Source organism: Egretta garzetta, unplaced genomic scaffold, assembly GCF_000687185.1.
Source record: "Egretta garzetta isolate BGI_Z169 unplaced genomic scaffold, ASM68718v1 scaffold13, whole genome shotgun sequence".
NCBI lineage: Eukaryota > Metazoa > Chordata > Aves > Pelecaniformes > Ardeidae > Egretta > Egretta garzetta.
The window spans coordinates 1,012,122-1,018,620 of NW_009259239.1; positions in this window are offsets into that span (position 1 = coordinate 1,012,122).

The following is a 6,499-nucleotide window of genomic DNA, read 5'->3' on the forward strand; positions in this document are numbered from 1 at the left end:
GCTTTCTTTAACCATCCTTTTCCAGCTGATATACCTGTAGAAACCCTTCTTATTATTCTTTGCACCCCTAGCCAAGTTTAGCTCCAGCTGCGCCTTGGCCTTCCTGACCCCATTCCTACACAACCGGACTGCGTCCCTGTACTCTTCCCAGGATGCCTGTCCCTGCTTCCACTGCCTGTGCAGTTCCCTCTTCCTCCTTAGTTTGACCAGCATCTCTTGTCTCAACCACGCCGGTCTCTTCCCTTCTTTGCCCGATTTCTTACACCTAGGGATCGAGAGCTCTTGCGCTCTGTGGATCACATCCTTAAAGATCCGCCAGCTCTGTAAGGTCTGATAAGGTCTCCCCTCAGCCTCCTCTTTTCCAGGCTAAACAACCCCAATTCCCTAAGCTGCTCCTTATAAGACTTGTGCTCCAGACCCCTCACCAGCTTTGTTGCTCTTCGCCATGCAATGAAACACATCCCTGTGTCTTCGTTCCCATGTGGCAACTGAGGATGCCTGCACTGGCTCAGTTGGCAATGCTATTGGGAGGACAACCCCCAACACCAGGCTGGCAGAGGCTAGGGCAATGCCACAAGCAGCCCGTGACTGGCTGCACCACTTCAGTGCCCTGCCAGCAGGGCGATTAATAAAAGCAACTACCTCCAACCAGTCGTGGAGGCTTCTACAAACCGCTATGCTGGTGGATGTTAAAACCACTATTCTGTCCAGTTTCTCCATCTGAAGGCAGGTGGGAATGTACAGGAGTATGTCCCCATCCTGTGAGCAGCCTGTTGGAGGCGAGAGCCCTGACATCCTCCCAGGTGGGGAACTGGTCCTCTTTGGGATGGTTGGGCTCTCCAGACTAGTCAGGATTAGCCCTGCCAGGAGCTTGGCAGCAGTGAAATAGCATGGATGAAGATGGGCTAACCTTGAGCTGCCTGGCTCTGGTCAGTTCAGTTTACTAGCACAGCCATTGTTTGTAGATCTATCTTCCCATTGCATGTGCTCTTTGTCTGATGTGGTGTTATCTGTGAATCCTACAGAGAATATAATGCTGCTATTTAAAAGTAACACTGAGTTACTCTAAACTGGGCTCTCACTACTGTCACATTAGACTATAGGCATGCGATTAAGTCATTTCTCTTAAATTGGACTTCACAACAGAAACCTCTAACTGACCCGCTTTTACTTCTGTTCCATGCTGGTTACGCATTAAAACTCATTATCTCAAACCATCCTGAAGGGCATTTTTGCTGACAATCACAGTCCGTTCTAGCCAAGAGTTCTGGGCACATCCGAATGTGCGTGACTTGTTTCTAGTCTGAACCTATCTGTTATTAACTTCTAACTGTTGCTTTGAGTTATGGCTTTCTCTGCTATATGAAAGAGAAATTGTTGGAAAGTTTCAATTTTGCAAGAGTGATTTCATTTTAAAGACCAGTGGTTTTCTCCAGATCCTGCAAAGATTCATTTATAAATAACCTTGGATTTAAATGCCCAGAACACTGGCAGCCTCTAAAATGGTTCTGTATACAGTGAAAACAACCACAGAGTTTTAGGTCTGTCTGCACCCAGCCTTCATGAGCCTCAAACTGCCCACGACATTTATATTAAAATCTGCAAGTGGATTCTCAGTTGCCATAAAATCATAATTTAGGGCATGATTCCTCTTTCGCTTACACCCATATCAGTTTCTGTAACTCTCCCACTTCCAGCAGAATCTGCTACATGTGGAAATAGGTGCGGAATGCACCTGACACGTCACTCTGGTTGTTGGTAGTTTCACAGATTTTAGGGATGGAAGGAACTGCTAGATCGCTTAGTCTGACGTCCTTGTTACGGAAATCCATTCAGTTATTCTTGTACTGGGTCCAATAAATTGCGCTGAACTAAAATGTAGCTTCCAAAAAAGCATCCAGAGGATTTCAAAACATAGGAATCCACCACTCCCCTTCATCATTCAGACAACCGTCAAAGAAAGCTCGCTGTTAAATGTGCCTCCTGTCTAGCTTGAATACGTCCACTTTCCACTTTTAGCTTTTCAGCAGTATTACATGAAAAAGATCCTTATTACCTCTCATTTTCTTACTGTGAATACAACTGTGCATTGCAAACAGGTTGCTTCTTGCTTTTCTTTTTGATAAGCTCTGCACAGTAGCTGATCTGTAAGAAAAGAGTGTAAATCCTTACCTCAGAGAAGATGCGAGATAAGAGCCCTTTGGTGTGGACGGGCTCAGCCACCTCAGCTTCCCTGAGGCACCAGCTCCATTTGTATTTTCCTGGCAGCAATGCTACCAAGGATGCTGTTTAGGGCAGTCCTGCTGCCAGCTATCACCGGCTGCTTGTTTGCACCCGAGAACATCCCCGTGTCCCTCACCCTGGGCAGCCAGTTCATGCATGCACATAGGAAATGGCTTGCATGCTTCGACACAGATCAGTTCACTGAAGCAATCAGTTAAGCACTGCAAACTCTGCTGGTCCAAGCGGGAGCAGGCTGACCTGTGCGTATGTGTGCGAGTGGTGCAGGCTGGCGGGGGACTGACACATTTAAGGGTGATAGGAAAGAAGCGGCAGGGAAAACACACATGGAGCCACCCCCTCAGGATAAAAGCAAGTACTCAAGAGTGGCTAATATGCCATCAACTCATCCCCTAATTTGCTCTATGGTAACCAAATTATTTAACCATAGCCTATGTCAAACTCCCCCCAAAATACGTTTTGTCTGACCTCTGTCAAACAAACCCATTGCCTCGTTAGCAAACGAAGTCAGGTTACTACATTAAGATTATTCTCCTACTGCTGGTGATCATCTATGCCTGTGGACAGTGACAGCCAAGAACTCCCTTTCCCCCTGTACTTGTGATTATAAATCCCAATTAGAAAACAGGAATGTTTGATAACGGTAACCATGTAGACGTAACATAACGTATAAACATAGATGTGCTATACTTCCAGTGAAACCCATCTACATCTGTTTTCTCTAGCACTGCATGGACTGGCATTAATCATATCCTCCTACTTTTAATTCCTCCCTGGTAGACAAACCTTGCTTCAGCAACCTACATTATCCCGCTTGCCCCGACAGCACGATCACACACCATGAGCTATGGCTGAGAAGGAAGTAGCCGTGGACATGAGAGACTCACCACTCCCATTATGTCATTTTCTAAAACAAAGTTTCAGTGTGATTTAAGTGCTGCTATTGCTGCCCCTGTAATACAAGTGGGACGCAAAGATTTGTGCCTCACCAGACTCTGCCTCTTGATCCTTGTTCCAGCCTAAAGAGCATGGGATTATGCCAATGGGACACTGTGTATTTCCAGAGTAATACGGAGTCATCAGTAGAGGAGACGTGCAGCCTCCAAATTTAAACTATTAGAAGGTGGAATAAAAAAAAAAAAAAAAAAATAGTTCATTGCACAAATGCTCGTTTGAACAAATGCTCATTTGAAAAAGTTTGTAACATTTGGTTGCAGAAAGAAAAAAAAAACAAAAAAACACCCCTTCCCCCCAAACCTCATTTCAGAAATTACCCCAGACTTGAAGCCCCCTGTGCAGGACGTATGTGTCCCTGAATCAGGACAAGGCAAGCAAGTGCCCAGGGACCCCAAGAGAGGCTGGCAGCAACAGCTCCCCAGGGCACAGCTTTGGGGGTAGCCATGTTCAAGGACAGACTTGGGACGTCCGTGTTACAACTTCCTCCCTTCTTGCCTCTGGCAGCACTGGAGAAAGGCTGACTTCAGGAAATCATGCTTTAGGACTCACACAGACGTTGAGGACTTGGTTGCATGAATGATGGTAGTGGAGCTTGGTGATAGTTCCTTGCCTGGCTAAATGACAAACATTCATCATCTTGTAAGCCTGGCTTTACACTAGATATTTGGGTGGTACAACAGGGGAGTAAGTAGCCCTCTTGACACCCTTCTGCCCTCTGGCCCTGCTTGGAGCAGACGCTGCTATTTGCCCCTTGCCTCATGAGAGAGCTGTGCCGGGCCCTGTAGCAAGCGGCTGTGTAACATGGATTGCCTGGAGGTGGATGGAGGTGGATGGTGCTGCCTAGGGGGGGAGGGCCTGAAATGGAGGAATGCCTGAAAGCCCTGACAGACTTCATGCTTGCTAAGCCATGCTGCACTTTCAGAGACACTCTAAACCCTCATAAACCAGATTGCTGCCTAAAGCAGTTGTCCTGCCTTCTCCCTGTCAAGTTACTTGTCCTTACTTTTTTTCTCCTCCCTCTCCCCAAACTGCTGTTTCCTAACCTAGGTCAGTTCTCCTGACAAAGGGAAAGGGACAATGAGGAGCCAGGAACGAGGAGCCCAAAGCAGGAGGAGGGCGAGCCAGCTGCTTTCCCTGGCACTGTCAGGTTAAACCAGCCACAAAACTAGAGGCAGACTTGTTATTCTGAGGCAGACCAACTGCTCAAGGAGCTCAGCTTCAATGCACATCCTAAAGCTACTCTTCCCCTTGGCAGTGGTTGAGCGCACCCAAAAATCTGACCGCTTCCCCGAGGTACACAGAAAAACTCCAGCCTAGGTAACCACTGACTTTGAACCATTTGTTGCATGTGAGGAGCCCCCAGAGTGCTGCCCCGTTTTCCCACGCGAGAAGGTAAGGACGGGCGATAACGTGGCGAGGAGTCACCACCGCGTTTCCCAATGGTGTCTGGACATGGTCCCCTTTGCGGGCTCGACGCCTCCAAGCAGCGACCTTTGTGGTCCTTGAGAAAACAGCAGGAGGGAGTGAGAAGCTGATCCCCCCCCATCCTCCCCCGGAGGGTCCCTGCCAGGGCACGGCGGGGCACAGCAGCATCCAGCCCCGCATCCCGGCTCTGGGCGTTACCGGGCTCCGCGTTTGCTCCTCTCACTTCAACAGTGCCACCTAGTGCCTCTTTTCAATCATTTCAAGTGGAAACGGGGGCTCGAGAGTGGGGAAATCCGCCTTTGAGGCAGAGAGGTGTTACAAAGGGACGGAGCCCGTCGGTGCGAGTGAAGGCTGCTGCGGGCGGCGGCTGTGCGGGCGGCTGCCCGTGCCCCTGGCTGACGGTGAACCCTCAGCAGGGCACAGAGTGAACGGTTCTGCTTAAAAAAAGACACCACCACCACCCCCCTCCCCCAAAGAAAAACCACCACCAACCAACCACCCCAATTTTCCAGTTCTTAAATTGTCTAACGTGTTTCCTGGCTCGTTTTAACGCAAGCGGCACGGATATTGATGCCAGCGGGAGCGTCCTCGGGTATTTACTACAGCAAATGTCTCCGAGAGCGAACGGGTAAAGCAGGATTGGAAACTGCAAAGTTCATCCATTCATAGAGGCAATTCCCTTATTAATAAAAACCAGCAGCAGCAAAAACTGTCCCAGCCGAATGCTGGCTGTGGGAGGGACAAGTCCCACACCCCAAGCCTAGAGATGCAGGGAATGGGGAAACTGGGGCTTTCCCCCTAACTGCGGGGCATGAAGAGGAAATCAGGTGGTGGCAACATATGCCTATTGCATTTCTCCGCAAAATTTGCAACTTAGCTAATTGAATTCCTGCCGCTGAACTGGTCCTTGGCTGAGATCATTTCAATGGGCAGGGTTGGTTTCTTTTTTTTTTTTTTTTTCCTCCTTACAGGAGTTCCCTCCCCTCCTTCTTCCCATCCTCCGCCTATTAAAACAACTCAAGTCTCACTTGTTAAAAGACCCCATAACGTGGAGGAGGCAGAAAAGCAGCAGCAGGAAAGAAAAAGACTTCTGGAAAATATTACCCGTCTGCTGCTGCTGCTGCTGAGGAACCTCATTGAAACAGTTACTCGGTCAGCGAGGCATCACCAAAGAGACTTTATCTGATGCTGTACATCTTTCAAACTTTCAGCCGCTGCCTTGCAACTTCTTCAGGCTCCTGGCTAGCCGGGTTTGAAATAAGATCTTCAGCTTCGACCACGAGAAACTAACTCTTAATTTATTATTTCTTTTTTATTATTATTATTTGAAAAAAAAAAAAATTCCTCAGCCTTGAGATAGAAACTGAAGCAGAGAAAGACAAATACCTGGTAATTGTGAAAACACGTGGGAGAAAATGAGTAGGACTGAATAGCCTTAAACGATTTTTTTTATATATATATTTTAATTTTTAATTATTTTTTTTAATTTCTGAGCGTCTGAAATAAATCCGTGAAAAGTGCGATTTGCTTTTACCTCAAACTTGGAAACTGTTCAGCGGGAGCAACGGTACGTGAGACCACACAGCTGGCTGGAGCCCCTCTATGACCAAAGGCCAGAAGGACAAGCAAGGTAGGTGATTTATGATTACGCTCCTGTCACCTCAAGAGCAGCAGACCCTCTCCTCCCACCCCCACTATTCACGGGAGGAAAGCTCAAACGGATCCCCCAAAATGCGAGTGGGGCCGGGGGAGGGTCTTACCGGCTCTACGCTACACCTATCTCAGCAATGAATAGGACCGTGGTGAGGATGAATGAGGCTTTCGGCTTCCACCCCTCCCCCGTGTAATCCGTTTAAGGTGTTGCTGAGCTGTGGGG